The sequence below is a fragment of the Sarcophilus harrisii genome, chromosome 3 (assembly GCF_902635505.1).
Source record: "Sarcophilus harrisii chromosome 3, mSarHar1.11, whole genome shotgun sequence".
Lineage (NCBI taxonomy): Eukaryota > Metazoa > Chordata > Mammalia > Dasyuromorphia > Dasyuridae > Sarcophilus > Sarcophilus harrisii.
In genome coordinates, this window is record NC_045428.1 from 256,406,323 (window position 1) to 256,422,056 (window position 15,734).

Here is a 15,734-nt window from a genome sequence, read left to right on the forward strand (position 1 = left end):
TAGTTGTTACTGACTTCTTTGTTCCTTAATTTATGAGATTGTTCACATGTGACTATTATTCTTCCTTAATTTATGGAGCAGTTTAAGTGATTTCTAGGTTTCCATTAGCAAACTTGTTTCCTACTATTGTTACCTTATACTAGTTTTAAACTTGCCATTTTCTTAGCTCATTTTACATATGAAGAAACTTAAGCAAAAGGCTTAAGTGATTTGTCTAGTATCACACACCTAGTAAATGTCTGAGACCAGATTTGGATTCATTAAAATGAGTTTTCCTGAGTTCAGGACCTTTTATGGCTTTAAGTGGCTAGAAAGTTTAGGGAATTAGGGAAACAAGGGTCGATCAGATGCCACTGCAACTTTGTCTCCTTTTAAGGAAAGCCAATGCTTGTTAGAGAAAAGAAAAAGGAGGTATATGGGCCTACCTCAAATAAGTTATGTCAGAGAAATGTTAGTCAAATATTCTTGTCACATAGGACCCCTTAGTAGCTGGGTCCTAAGGTCCTAGAGGACCTCCAACCATTTATATGCTTAGAGGGATTTAGCTTGATTGTCATCTTACTATGAGTAGTATTGAGGGGAAAAGTGAGGAAAGGGAAAAAAAAATATAACTTCTTTTCCCTCCTCAGGAGAATACTGAAGCAAAAACAGAAGGAAAAACGAAAAGAACAATAAAAACCATAGATTCTAAGTTTTTCCTCTCTTATTCAAGAGGACAAAGTATCAATTTTCAATCATCCAATCTATGTATTGGCTTATGTCAAATCTTTGTAGTTCATGATGAGTCTTCTAATATAGTATGCTGAAGAATGAACTGGGAACTAGGAACTAAGAACTAGGAACATCAGAGCCACAGCAGAGATGTGATACTTTCAGTCCAGTAATTGATTTCTAATCCTTTAAAAAAATCAGTAGTTTTATTTTTCCAAATACATGTAAACATAGTTTTCAACATTCATTTTAGTAAGATTTAATGTTTCAAATTTTTTTCCTCTCCTTTCCCTTATCTTCTCCCTCCCCAAGATAGCAAGTTATCTTATATTGGTTAAATATGTGCAATTCTTTTAAATATGTTCCTATATTTACCATGTTGTATAAGAAATATCAGACCAAAATAGAAAAAAAAAACACAAGAACGAAAAAAAGAAACAAACAAAAAGGTGAAAATATTATGCTTCAGTCCACATTCCAGTTTCTCTCTCTGGATGTGTATAGCGTTTTCCATCCCAAGCCTTAAATCACCACATTGTTGAGAAAAATCAAGTCTATCAGAAGCTGATTTACATAATCTTGCTGCTATTGTAAACAATGTTCTCTTGCTTCTACTCATTCCCCTCAAACTCAGTTCATGTCAGTCTTTCCAGGCTTTTCTGAAATCAGCCTGCTCATCATTTTTATAGAATAATAATATTTCATTAGATTCATATTCCATAACTTTTTCATCCATTCCCCAATTGATGGGCATCTAAGTCAATTTCCAGTTCCTTGCCCTTATAAAAAGTGCTGCTACAAACATTTTTGCACATTTTTCCTCTTATGATTTCTTTGGGATACAGACCCAGTGGTGAGATTTTTGGATCAAAGTGCATGAAGTTTTATATGCCTTTAGGCATAGTTCCAAGTTGCTTTACAGAATGCTTAGATCATTTCACAACTCCATCAACAATGCATTAGTGTTTCCAGTTTTCCCAGTCTCCTCCATAATTAACATTATCTTTTCCTCTCATTCTAGCCAGTCTGAGAGATATGAAGTGTTACCTCAGAGTTATCTTAATTTGTATTTTTCAAAATTAATATTTATTTAAAGAATTTTTTCATATGACTATAAATGATTTTAAATTCTTCATCTGAAAATTGGCTGTTCATATTTTTTGATCATTTGTCAATTGGGGAATAACTTTCATTCTTATAAATTTGACTTAGTTCTCTATATATTTTAGAAATGAGGACTTTATTAGAAACACGCTGTAAATTCTGCATACCTCCCTTCCCTCCTCCCCCCCCCCCCCCCACAAGTTTTCTGCTTCCCTTCTAATCTTGGCTGAATTGGTTTTGTTTGTGGAAAATCTTTTTAATTTAATGTAATCAGAATTGTCCAATTTGCATTTCATAATGTTCCCCAGTTCTTCTTTGGTAATAAATTCCTCCCTTCTCCTCAGATCTGAGTGATAGACTATCCCTTGTCTTTCTAATTTGCTCATAGTATCGCACTTTATATTTAAATCATGAACCCATTTTAACTTTATCTTGTTATAAGTGTGAGGTATTGGTCATTGCCTAGTTTCTGCCATACTGTTTTTCAGTTGTCCCAGCAATTTTTGTCAAATAGTGTGTTCTTATTCCAGAAGCTAGAGTTTTTTTGTTTTTCAAACAGTAGATTACTCTAGTCATTGACTATTGTGTCTTGTGAATCTAATATATTCCACTATTTCACTACTCTATTTCTTAGGCAGTACCAGATTATTATTATTTTTTTTATTTAATAGCCTTTTATTTACAGGTTATATGTATGGGTAACTTTACAGCATTAACAATTGCCAAACCTCTTGTTCCAATTTTTCACCTCTTACTCCCCACCCCCTCCCCCAGATGGCAGGATGACCAGTAGATGTTAAATATATTAAAATATAAATTAGATACACAATTAGTATATATGACCAAACTGTTATTTTGCTGTACAAAAAGTATCAGACTCTGAAATATTGTACAATTAGCTTGTGAAGGAAATAAAAAATGCAGGTGGGAATAAATATAGGGATTGGGAATTCAATGTAATGGTTTTTAGTCATCTTCCAGAGTTCTTTCTCTGGCCGTAGCTGGTTCAGTTCATTACTGCTCCATTGGAAATGATTTGGTTGATCTCGTTGCTGAGGATGGCCAGGTCCATCAGAACTGGTCATCATATAGTATTGTTGTTGAAGTATATAATGATCTCCTGGTCCTGCTCATTTCACTCAGCATCAGTTCGTGTAAGTCTCTCCAGGCCTTTCTGAAATCATCCTGTTGGTCATTTCTTATAGAACAATAATATTCCATAATATTCATATATAATAATTTATTCAGCCATTCTCCAACTGATGGGCATCCATTCAGTTTCCAGTTTTTAGCCACTACAAAAAGGGCTGCCACAAACATTCATGCACATACAGGTCCCTTTCCCTTCTTTATGATCTCTTTGGGATATAAGCCCAGTAGTAACACTGCTGGATCAAAGGGTATGCACAGTTTGATAACTTTTTGAGCATAGTTCCAAACTGCTCTCCAGAATGGTTGGATTCGTTCACAATTCCACCAACAATGCATCAATGTCCCAGTTTTCCCGCATCCCTTCCAACAATCATCATGATTTTTTCCTGTCATCTTAGCCAATCTGACAGGTGTGTAGTGGTATTTTAGAGTTGTCTTAATTTGCATTTCTCTGATTAATAATGACTTAGAGCATCTTTTCATATGACTAGAAATAGTTTCAATTTCTTCATCTGAGAATCGTCTGTTCATATGCTTTGACCATTTTTCAATTGGAGAATGGCTTGATTTTTTATAAATTAGAGTGAATTCTCTATATATTTTGGAAATGAGACCTTTATCAGAACCTTTGACTGTAAAAATATTTTCCCAGTTTATTGCTTCCCTTCTAATCTTGTCTGCATTAGTTTTGTTTGTACAAAAACTTTTCAGTTTGGTATAATCGAAATTTTCTATTTTGTGATCAGTAATGATCTCTAGTTCTGCTTTGGTCATAAAGACCTTCCCCTTCCACAGGTCTGAGAGAAACTATCCTGTGTTCCTCTAATTTATTAATAATTTCATTCTTTATGCCTAGGTCATGAACCCATTTTGACCTTATCTTGGTGTATGGTGTTAAGTGTGGATCAATGCCTAGTTTCTGCCATATTAGTTTTCAATTTTCCCAGCAGTTTTTGTCAAACAGCAAGTTCTTATCCCAAAAGCTGGGGTCTCTGGGTTTGTCAAAGACTAGGTTGCTATAGTTGTTGACTGTTTTGTCCCTTGAACCTAACCTATTCCATTGATCAACTAATCTATTCCTTAGCCAATACCAAATGGTTTTGGTAACTGCTGCTCTATAGTATAATTTTGGATCTGGTACAGCTAAGCCACAGTACCAGATTATTTTGATGACTGCCACTTTATAATACAGTTTTAGATCTGATATAGTTAGACTACCTTCATTTGCATTTTTCATCAAATCGTTAGAAATTGTTTGCCTTTTGTTCTTTCAGGTGAATTTTTTTCTAGTTTTTATAAAGTAATTGGTATGGAACTGAATAAGTAAATTAATTTAGAACTGTCATTTTTATTAGTTTGGCCTACCCATGAGCACTGCATATTCTTCCAATTTTTTAGATATAAGTTCATTTGTGTGAAAAATGTTTTATAATTGTGTTCATATAGTTCCTGGGTTTGTCTTGGCAGGTAGATTCCCAAATATCTTATATTATCTATAGTTATTTTGTATGGAATTTCTTTTCCTATCTCTTGATGCTGAGCTTTGTTGATTACATATATAAATGCCAATGTTTTATATTGGTTTATTTTATATCCTGCAACTTTCCTAAGGTTAATTTTTTAAAAATGATTTTAAAGTTAATTCTCTAGGATTCTCCAAATATAGCATATATGATCTGCAAAGAATGATAATTTTGTTTTCTCATTTACTACTATAAGTCCTTCAATTTCTTTTTCTTTTCTTATTGGTTTAGTTAACATTTCTAGTGCACTATTGAATAATAGTGGTGATAATTGGCAACTTTGTTTCACTCCTGATCTTATTGGGAATACTTTTAGATTAACCCCATTACATGTAATTCTTGTTGATGGTTTTAGATAGATGCTATTTATCATTTTAAGGAAAAGTCCATTTATTCCTATGCTTTTCATAGTGTTTTCATCAAGAATGGGTGTTGTATATTGTCAAATACTTTTTCTGCATCTATTGAGATTCTATTGATTTATATTCCTAATGTAAAATTCTGCCACTAAACAGGAGCAACACCAAGAGTATCAAGGTTATAGCCCAAACATTTCTGTTATGGTGATCTTTTCATGTGTCATGGTCAATTGTAGTAAAGATATTTAGTAGCCATAAAATACTGTTATACGGATTATTTTAGATTTTAGGCTGATAATCAGGTTTTCTGTATACTACTACGTAGTTTTTCCTGACCCATATGCCCAAAACTAAACTTCACCCTTAACAATGGGTAATGGAGGATATTTATTTTCTTAGAAACTTCTACGGAAAGGCTATCTTTTTCTTTAAAAGGTATTCTCCTTCATCTCTATCCATTTGCCCAGAATTGCCACAGTGTCAGCAAAGAGGTCTCCTTTTTTACCCCAAGTAAATTAATATCTGCCTTCAATATATAATAACAGTTTTGCTCCTCCATGTAGTCACACAGCTTTATTGACTTTTTGCTTCTCAAGGCTTTTTTGGGAAGAAGTTATACAAAATATCCCCAAAGAAAAGAAGTCTGTCATTTGAGAGGCACATGAACTATTTCCCTATGGCTTATTGAGCCATAGGGATCAATGATCAGCTAAGACACTGAGATCAAGATAACTTTGTACTGAAAAAGGAATAAAGATGATCCAGAAAGGGTCAGATGGAAATTTGTCCAAAAGCAGTATAATTTTTATTAGATAAATCTTCCTGAAGATTGTACTATAGAAGCTAATTATCTGCATAATAATACAGTTGTTGATTAGTAGGGGCATATTTATTGTTCTAAGGGGGGAGACATACTAAAAATAATATATATGTGTATATAAACACATTCATATACACACATGTGTCTATATACGTGTGTTTTTTGTCAAAAGAATGATTGTAATAGCCTTTTAATTTGTCACCCTTCTTCAAGTCTTTCCCCTTTCCAAAAAATCTTTCATAAAACTACCAAAGTGATATTTCCCAGACAAGGCTCTGACAATGTCATGACTAATTAATAAATGATAAATTCCAGTGTCTCCCTATTTGAGATGAAATTAAAAACTCCTCTGCTTTGGCAGTTAAAAATAATTAGAATACCTACCTTTCTAGGCCACTTAAACATCATTACTTGTTACATACTTTGGTCCAGCCAAAGTGGACAATTAACATTCAATTTCCCATCTCTCTGTTTTTGGACGGCTTCCCTCTTTGCAAGAAAGGTACCACATCATCAGAATCCCTACTACTCTTCAATGTTTAGTTCAGATATAATTTCTATAATGAAATTTTTCTTCAACTATACTCCTCCTTTTCCCTTACTCCTACCCCAAACTGCTAATGTCTTTTTTTTCCCTTTCTTCTTTTCTTTTTTCTTTTTTTTTTTTTTTTTTTTACTGAGGTAATTGGGGTTAAAGTGACTTGCCCAGGGTCACCCAGCCAGGAAGTGTTGTGTCTGAGACCAAATTTGAACTCAGGTCCTTTTGACTTCAGGGCTGCTGCTCTATCCACTAAACCAACTAGCTGCCCCCTGCTAATGTCTTCTTCAGAATTTGTTGCTGTCTCTTTGTATCCTCATTTCAGATTTTTTTGGTAGATACTAGAATTGTTTGCCATTTCCTTTTCCATTTGTATCTGCTATGCCACCTAACTGCTCTTCTGTACAATGTATCTTGTATTCATTTTGTTATTTCTCTCTCTCTCTCTCTCTCTCTCTCTCATTTACATGCCATGAATATGTTGGAAAAACCAGTAAATTTATTTCAAAAATAATTTCAAATACATAGCAGTAATTCACTATTTAAACACTATATTGAGTTTTTTGTTCAAAATAACAGACTCATCTCAAAAATTTGTAGAGAGCTGCTTTAATCTGGAACAACCTTTAAAAGTTTTGGTTACTTTTTTTTCCAAAGTAGCTAGGTGAATTGATTCTGAAAAATTGGCTTAGAAATCTCATTAGAAACAAGTTCTCTCACAAGTATTCCAATGCTCCCTGTTTTGGCTCAAGATAAAGGTAATTGAAAAAATAAACTTCTGATGATAATTTGGCTACTTTTCTCCTATTTCCACTTGGAACCTAAAGAACAGACAGAAAGGAAAATGAAAAATAAGAAGAAATGAAAACTTGAGAAAAAACTTCTCAGAATAATTTGACTTTTGTTTCATATGGGGTTTTAGAAGGTATTTCATGTTTAATGGCTTTTCAATTATTGGTCAAATTAATGTTATAATGCATAATTACTGGAGCATTTTGTTATTAACAAAATATTTTCAACTGCATTGGAGAGTACAGTGGTTCATAGATGAAAAGAGACATTGAGGTCATCTCTATGAATTCTCTCATTTTACAGGTAAAAACACTGTTAATCTCAGGTTGGCCAAGTAACTTGGCCAAAGTTGCTGAGTAATAAAAATCACAAGTCAATTTCAATCTGGCTTCTCTGACTCCAAAATCACTGCTTTTTCCAGTGTACCATCATGACATATGATCCATGATAATCCTATGTGATAGGGCAGGTGTTATTTACTTTTTGCAGAGAAGGAAACATACTCATTGAAGTCAAGTAATTTTCTAATCATCACACAGTAAATACCAGAACATGACTGAAATCCATCTTTTATGTTAGTATTATTCATGGATTTTTTTTCTTTTGTCTATCTACCAGATTATAACCAGTGAAGGGGAGAACTATGATTTGTTCAGTTTTGTATTTTGGACCCACTTATGACAGTACCTTGGTAATATGTGGTGATACTTAGTAGTGTCCAATAAATATATTTGAAAAGTGAGTTGAATTATTAATCAAATATGTATATAGGAATCCATGTTACATATAAAGTACTGGAAGGTTACAAATATTCATAAGACTTATATGGCTTTCTAGAATATTGTGGCCAGGTCGTAATATAATGGCCTGAAAAGAAAAAAAAAATTAAAATTTTAATGTGAGCATTTACACTTTGGAAATTGGAAAATGCTGCAAAACAGGATTTGATTTGTCTTACTAGTTGTCTAGATGTAAAATGATGGAGCAAATGTTAATAAAGTGAATTAATATTAAAAGTATGTTTTATATACATAAAGCTAGTTGCAAAACAGCATACTCTTGGAATAAGGAAATTGCTCAGGGTCACAAGGTCCAGGCTAAATTGCTCTGGATTCAGAACTCCTCTTATGTTCTATCCATTGCCCCACCTACCTGTCTATATATCCCTATATCTATGTCTACATTATATGTCAATATCTATCTATCTATCTATATACATATAAATATCTATATCTTTATCTAGGCATTTACATGTACAAGTATATACATATACATAATAAACACACACAGATATATATATATATATATATATATATATATATATATATACATATAAATATGCACATATTAAAAAGTTGATGTGTCACTTTAGAACTAGCCTAAACCATTTCGGAGTGCCTCATTCATTCTTATAAGGCTTGCTTTAGTTTTAGAAACATTTTTAGTGAAAGCAATCCATAAAGGCAAATTATTTTAGTGAAGATATAGCCCACACTGATTAACTTGAAGATCCTTGAAGTAAAAGTATAATTGGGACGGGGATTATACTGTGACAAAAAGAACCATTTGTACAAATAATGGAAAAATAACCAAAACATAGATGATGTGATGCACTTGTGATGAACTTGAGAGTGATGGACGTGGAGTCAGAAACACATGATTTCGCATCCCACCTCTGGCTATGGGACTACAGGAAAATTCTTTATCCTCTTGAGTCTCATGCAACTTTCTAAGACAATAGCTTGGTCATTAAACATCAGGAATTGATGAGAAATTTTAGGGAAAATGTAAAATATAGAAACATAGTATAAAACATAAGAAATTCATTAGCAAAAGTTTCTTAGTATTTTCATGAAGAAAATGTGGTGGTATATTTAACATGTATAAGACTGCTTACCATCTAGGGGTGGGAGTAGAGAGAGAAGAGAAAAATCAGAACAGAAGTGAGTGCAAGGGATAATGTTGTAAAAAATTACCCAGGGATATGTTCTGTCAATAAAAAGTTATAATAATAATAATAAAGAAAATGTGGTGTTAGTGCATTCCAGCATATTTTGTTTTCACTTTTCTTCTATGGACAGAAAGAAATGTCTCCTATTCACTATAGTCAGGAGCTGCACGTGTTCTATTTTTTCTTAACATTTTAAAAATATCAATATATTTTAGGTTTGAAGAATGAGTATTCTATTTACTTTTTTTATCTGCTTAGGCAGATATTTATCACAATGGATAGAACACTGGCTGCAGAGTTTTTGATCAAAATTAATGTTCAAATTTAGCCTTAGATACTAGCTATATGTTTCTCAGCAAATCACTTAATTTTTTTCTGCGTCAAATTTCTCATCTGTAAAATAGCGATAATAATAGCATTTACTCCCTAGGGTTGTTGTGAGGATCAAAAATTATTATTATTATGCCATGTTGCTTATGATTCAGTGATTTTGGAGAAAAGAAGGAGAATGGAAAAGAGAAGGAGGAGAAGAAGAGACAGAGATAGATAGAATTATTTATACATCTATTTTGCATTCTCTGAATACTGTGAATAATCTTTGAAAATTTCTCCAATTTTTATTTTAGATCATGAATTATATAATTTTGATTTGAGAAATCATATTAGTTTCTCTAAGTCCATTCTCTGAAAGTAGAACATAGAAATGTAATCCTGAATACATTCTTCTTTAGATAAGTTAAAGAAAAAGTTGTACAACTTTCAGAGTAATGCAATCAGTCATCTTATCCAAAACAGCTCATGTAAAGATGAAGAGTGGTTTCTGAAATTACTATCTCCAGTCAGCCTTATTTTCCTTGATCTTCAATAAAACATCAGTCACAGCAGTTTTAAACACATTATTGACCTTTCCATACCATTGCAGTAAATCTTTACAAACCATCCTAAAGAGAGAGAGTGTACTTCTAACCTGAGAAACATTGGCCAAATATTTCAGAGAATTCACAGCAATTCCAATGATTATCAACCATCAACTGAGAAAGATTTATTTATCATAAAATGGAATACAGACAATGGAATACCTTTCAAAGAAAGATGATTAATGGTTGTGGCAGATAGATTTTGCCTTGTAAAATGCCTTAGATTAGCATTCACTGAAATAAATTTACTTCAAAAAATGCTATAGATAATTAAGAGAGGAGATTTGGAACTCAGTTATCTATATTAAGTAGTTTGCAACTACCTTACTTATTAAAAATAAGAAACTTCTCAAAGAAAAATGAAATTTTTATATTTGCAATGGTATATGCTCACTGATCTATTGCCCAAAGTAATTTTCTAAAATTAATACAATATGGGGATGTATCTTTAAAGGCATAATCTTAACAATAGATTATAATAAAAGGAAAGATTTTTGTTGTTCCTATATTTTGTTATTTCCATGATATATTTAAGAAATAACCAAATTTAAATAGACTATTTTTCTTGTCCTGGGAGAAAAGCAATGTGAGCTAGTAATCAGAGATTTAACATGCATAGTTATAATAATAGCTTCTAGTAAATTGACTACAGTGTGAAAATCTTAAATGACTTAAATTCAATCATGTAATATTCCATATTTTTTACGTTGTACTAGTGAGATTCAAAATGATATAGTAGATAGAAAAATGGCTTTCAATTATTTTTTTTTTGAGGCAATAGGGATTAAGTGACTTGCCCAGGTTTACATAGCTAAAAAACTGTTAAGTGTCTAAGGGCAGATTTGAACTCAAGTCCTCTTTACTTTAGGGCCAGTACTTTATCCACCTATTTTTTTTAAGAGTAAAGATAAAAGTGGGTTTTGAGTCTTAATTTGATGCATATTGGGTGTGTGATGCTGGGCAAATCACTTAATTTCTCAATGCATCCTAACCTATAATTACAACTATTAAGTTTCAGAAAAATTGCCATCTAGATTGGTAGAATGTTTTCACTCTGAGTCTCTTTCTATACTAATGAAATAATAAGTCTGTCATCCAAAATAAAGAAGTAATGCTAGTAATCTTTTTTGGTAACATATAATGAAGCTTATTAAAAGATTCTTTAGAAACTAATATGTTTATTTTTAATGATTACTGAAAAGTATTTTTCCCCAATTACATGTAAAGAATTCATTATATGCACAGTAGAACTAAGGGTATAAAAGAGAGAGTAAATGAGACTTCTATATGGCAAATTGGTGGGAAGAAGCTTTAGGACAACTGGGCAATTGATCATAAGCTGTTATGAGAATAAGAAAGAAAAAGTTATATTTGTGGAAGCCATATAATAATAGCATATAACAATGTCCTAGTTACCCACAAAATGAATTGGGTTCAATTTGTGTACCAGTCTTTTCTTCTGATACACCACATACATCATATGCCCAATAAAAGTGAGCTAGGTTTTTACATGAAAAGAAATTCAAAATTTTTCAGCATCCCCAAGCTAAGACTACAGGAATGGATGAGGAAGATCGTGGTGAAACTTAGCAGATGGAATTTGCTTTCACTGTCACAATTCTACCAGATTTATTCTCATTTATTTATAACAAATGCACAATATTTGGTGAAGGGTCTGATGAGGGGACAGAAATCAGTCAAACAGTAAATATTTGTTAATTACTTAGTATATGTCAGAAAAATTGCTAAATTTTTGTATTAAACATTGTTGCTACAAAAAGAACAAAAGACAGTCTCAGCCCTCACAGAGCTTACAGCTTAATGTGGGGGACACCAAACAAAAAATATATACAAAGAAGAATAAATTTATGCAGGATAAGTCCTAAATAATTAACTGAAGAAATCACCAGAATTAGGAGTTGAGTAAAGCTTATTGTAGAAAAAGCCAGAGGATCTGTTGAAATTGTAAGATATACTTAACTATTTAATATTGTATTAGAAATGTTATTTTTCTAGGAGAGGAGGAGAAAAAAAGCTTAAAAGAATTAGAGTAGGTAATGAGGAAACCAAATGATCACTGTTTGCAGATGATATGTTGATGATATACTTAGAGAATTCTAGAGAATCAACTAAAAATTACTAGAAACAATTCACAACTTTAGCAAAGCTGCATGATACAAAATAAATCCACAGAAATCATCAGCATTTTTATATATTACTAACAAAGTCCAACAGCAAGAGATACAAAGAGAAATTCCACTTAAAATAATTGTTGATAATATAAAATATTTGGGAGTCTACCTGCCAAGGCAAAGTCAGGAACTATATGAACACAACTACAAAACACTTTCCACACAAATAAAGTCACTTCTAATCAATTGGAAAAATATCAAGTGCTCATGGATAGGCCAAGAAAATGTAATAAAAATTACAATGCTACCTAAATTAATCTACTTATTCAGTGTTATACCAATCAAATTCCCAAGAAATTATTTTATAGATCTAGAAAAAATGATAACGAAGCTCATCTGGAAGAACAAAAGGTCAAGAATTTCAAGGGAATTAATGAAAAAAAAATGCCCATGAAGTGCCCTGGTATGCCAGACCTATGAGTATAGTATAAAGCAGCAATTATTACAACCATCTGTACTGGCTAAGAAATAGAATAGTCAATCAGTAGAATAGGTTAGGTTCACAGGACAAAATGGTCAATAACTATAGCAGCAATCTAGTTCTTTGACAAACCCCCAAATCCCAGCTTTTGAAATAAAAACTCACTATTTGAGAAAACCTGCTGGGAAGATTGGAAAGTAGTACAGCAGAAACTAGGCATTGACTCACACCTTACACCCTATACTAAGAGAGAAATGGGTTCATGATTTAGGCATAAAAAGTGATATTATAAGCAAATTAGAAAAACAAAGGATAGTTTACTTCTCATATCTGTGAAGAAAGGAATTTGTGGCCAAAGAAGAACTGGAGTTCATTATTGAATTTGATTTGATTGAATTGAACTGAATTGAATTGAATTTGATTATATTAAGTTAAAAAGTTTTGTATAAACCAAACTAAAGGCTTCATTTCTAAAACATTTAGAGAATTGACTCAAATCTATAATAATTCAAGCCATTCTCCAATAGATAAATGGTCAAAGGATATGAACAATTTTCAGATGAAGAAATTAAAACCATTTCTAGTCATATGAAAAAGTGCTCTAAATTACTATCAGAGAAATGCAAATTAAGAAAACTGAGATATCATTACACACATCTCAGATTGGCTAAAATGACAGGAAAAGACAATGCTGAATGTTGGAGGGGATGTGGGAAAACTGGGACATTGATACATTGTTGATGGAATTATGAATGGATCCAACCATTCTGGAGAGCAATTTGGAACTATACCCAAAGGGCTATCAAAATGTGCATACCCCAAAGTGTATCCAGCAGTGTTTCTACTGGACTTATATTCCAAAGAGATCTTAAAGGAGGAAAAGGGACCCACATGTGCAAAAATGTTTGTGGCAGTCCTTTTTGTAGTGGCAAGAAACTGAAAACTGAGTGGTTGCTCATCAGCTGGAGAATGGCTGAATAAGTTATGGTATATGAATGTTATGGAATATTATTGTTCTGTAATAAATGACCAACAGAATGATTTCAGACAGGCCTGAAGAGACTTATGTGAACTTATGCTAAATGAAATGAGCAGAGCTAAGGGATCATTGTACATGGCAAAAAGATTATATGATGATCAATTCTGATAGATTTAGCTCTTTTCAATAATGAGATGATCCAGGCCTTGGTGGTCTAGTGATAAAGAAGCTATCCACACTGAGAGAGAGGACTGTGGGAACTGAGTGTGGATCATAATATAGCATTTTCACTCTTTTTGTTATTGTTTGCTTGCATTTTATTTACTTTTTCATTTTTTTTCTTGTGCAGCAAGATAATTTTACAAATATATATGCATATATTGGATTTTACATATATTTTATCATGTTTAACATATGTTGGATTACTAGTCATATAGAGGAGGAGGTGGGGGGGATTGGAACACAAAGTTTTGCAGGGGTTAATGTTGAAAAATAAAAATAGTCCATGCATATGTTTTGAAAATAAAAAGCTTTAATATAGTAAGAACAATATAAAAATAAAAAAATAAGGTATAAGATATAAAACTAAACTCCAGTGAATTTTTTCAAACCGAATTTATATTGCTATTTGATATATTTATGATTGGTACAGTTATAAAGCATGCTGGATGCCCTCAGATATAAAGAAATTCAAATTAGAGGGGATAGTGGGCCACCCATGGACAATCTGTAGTTATGAGCAGACAAATCAAATCCTTCTTGGGACTTATATAATACACACACACACACACACACACACACACACACACACATATGTAGTGATCAAAAGGTTGACTGTGCCACAGAATGTGACCTTGTTAAATCTTTTAAAAAACATAAACAAATTATAGTTATGTATATTTACTGAGTATGAGCTGTGTCTTTGCCACTTGCTCTAAATCATATAATTAAGCCACATAGTTATCTAATTGTAAATCCTGGATGGCAAACTTTTTTCCTTAATATGATATATTATTATGTATGTAATCTACTGTATTTGTCCAATTTACTCTAATTATTAAGCAATTTATCAAAAAAAATACTTCTTAAGATGGACATACAGAATCTATTGTGTGATTTACTGTGTTGTACAAAGTATATAATGACAATATAGAATGTCTTTGCAGTGAATCTCTCACCTCTTCTCTTAGTCATCTATATGTAGTTTGATTTTAGAACTGTGGTAAAGACCCTGAAAAGTAAAAATATTCCCTTTACTTGTCAGTCCTTTGTATCTAAAATTCCTACCATGTTCTTCTCTTTTGGAATTCTTCATCATGTACTCTCATTCAAATTTTAATACATTTCCTTGCTCAGGTGACCTTTCACTAGCCATTAAAATATTTGTTCCCCAAGAATTATTTATTAGTTCTTTGGGAACTGCCGCTTGATAAGCTAATGTGCAGAGCGGAGCAAAGATGTTGATGAGAGGACTAGAAGTCATGTCATGAAAGACCTTTGAAAGAATTATAGACATTGAGCAAAGGAAAGAGAAAATTTAGCTGTTTTCAAGTATTAAAAAGGTTACAAAAAAAAGAGACATTTTAGACTTCATTCTGTTCACAGAAACATGATTTGTGGCAGCTAGAATGCTGGACCTGCCATGCTTTGTTCAAATTCCACCTTTACTACTTACCCATAGGCAGATCTGTATGAACTTGTTTTCTTACATGTAACATGGTTCTGATTGTACATACAATAAATAGCCTATATGATTGCTGTGAAGTTTAAATGAAATGATTGATGTATAGTGCTTTTCAAAATCTATAACATTCTAAGCATGCACAGATACATATAAATATTTCTCTCTTCATATATGTGTGTATACATGTACATAGGTATATATGTATATGTACACATATGTGTGTGTATATTTTGCTTGCTATTATTTCTGGAGTTAAGAATCAGGAGGAAGAAGTGAAAGCTGGGTGTAAGCTGATGACTTCAGTGCTCCCCAAAGAAAATTTCTTGGCAAATAGAAATTTTTGACAGTAAGACTTTGGATGTCATTTTGCTGAACTTCAAGTTTAATCAAATTTACTTGTCAGAGTATTATAGCAAGGATTTCTTTTAAGTGGGACTTGATTAGTTGGATCCCTTCCAAGGCATAGATCCAAAGTGTGTTCCACCCCCAAAAATTCTGATTCTATAATCCACATCTGAAATAAAGGCTTTGAAGGGTGGGAGAAGTCTAAAGTTAGATGCTGAGACACAGAGAACATAGTCTTGGTCAAGA

The 15,734-nt window shown here is 32.4% G+C and overlaps 1 protein-coding gene across 1 annotated transcript in view; it reads left to right on the forward strand.

Moving 5' to 3' along the window:
- CFAP47 (cilia and flagella associated protein 47) overlaps window positions 1-15,734 on the forward strand; it is a 759,462-nt gene that overhangs the window by 517,046 nt on the left and 226,682 nt on the right. The window lies entirely within an intron of this gene.